The sequence below is a fragment of the Brassica oleracea genome, chromosome C2, assembly GCF_000695525.1.
Source record: "Brassica oleracea var. oleracea cultivar TO1000 chromosome C2, BOL, whole genome shotgun sequence".
Lineage (NCBI taxonomy): Eukaryota > Viridiplantae > Streptophyta > Magnoliopsida > Brassicales > Brassicaceae > Brassica > Brassica oleracea.
The window spans coordinates 41,338,265-41,339,430 of NC_027749.1; positions in this window are offsets into that span (position 1 = coordinate 41,338,265).

A 1,166-nucleotide genomic window follows, 5' to 3' on the forward strand; every position below is an offset into this window, starting at 1 on the left:
TTTAACCTTGTTTCCATCCTATCCTGGTTAAGTCTCAGCTGACTGATGCCCTTAACCTTCATTTAGGGCCATGATACGCTTGTCTCAAGGTCCAATGACCTGACTGGTGCGTCTCCCCGCACCATGGCCCGTCCGGCCGATCCTATTTATTATCGGGGACATGACAAGTCTCCCCCACTAACTTGGGATTCGTCCTCGAATCCATGTTAAGTGTTTCCTCAGGAAGAAATTGTCTGTACCAGTCCAGATACATAACTTTCATTTTTGCTTCTGTTTCCCAAGTGATGAGGTCTTTACCATTGTAATCCCACACCACTTTGATCATGGGAACTGTCTTCTTTCTCATAGCTTTCTCTTACCGATCCACAATCCAACCACAACCCATACTGCATCTTTCTTATTCCTGGTCGTGGGAAACCCAATCACAAAATCCATTGTGATGTGATCGCATTTCCATTCTGGTATGGGTAGTTTCTGAAGTAGACCACTGGGAACCTGATGTTCTGCCTTCACCAGTTGACAAGTGGGACACTTAGCCACCCACTCTGCAACATCAGATTTCATCCTCACCCAATGGTAGTACCTTTTCAGATCCCTATACATCTTGTTCAGTCCATGATGAACTGAAAACTTAGACTTATGAGCCTGTCTCATAATTTCTTCTTTGAGTTCCTTATCATTAGGAACACTGGCCCTCCATTGACCAAGATGGTACCATTGTCAGTTGTCTGGTACTCGGTCTTGTCATTGGCGGCTACTTTCTTTAGATTTTCATCCAGGCCCTGTGCTTGCCTGATCCTGGTCAGGAGATCGGCCTGGTTCACTGTCTCCAACCCCAATGGCTCATCTGAACCAACCAAGGTGTTGAGGTTCAAGGACCTGATCATCCCTTCCAGTTCATCCGCCTCCCTCTCAGATGACACTTCTGCCCTTCTGCGGCTCATAGCATCAGCCACTAGGTTAGCTTTCCCAGGATGATAAGCTATGTCCAGATCATAATCTGCAACAAACTCAATCCATCTCCTCTGCCTTAAGTTTAACTCAGGCTGAGTGAATATGTAATTCAAGCTCTTATGGTCTGTGAGTATTTGCACCTTGGCACCATAAAGATATGATCTCCATATCTTTAATGCAAATACTACTGCAGCCATCTCCAAATCATGGGT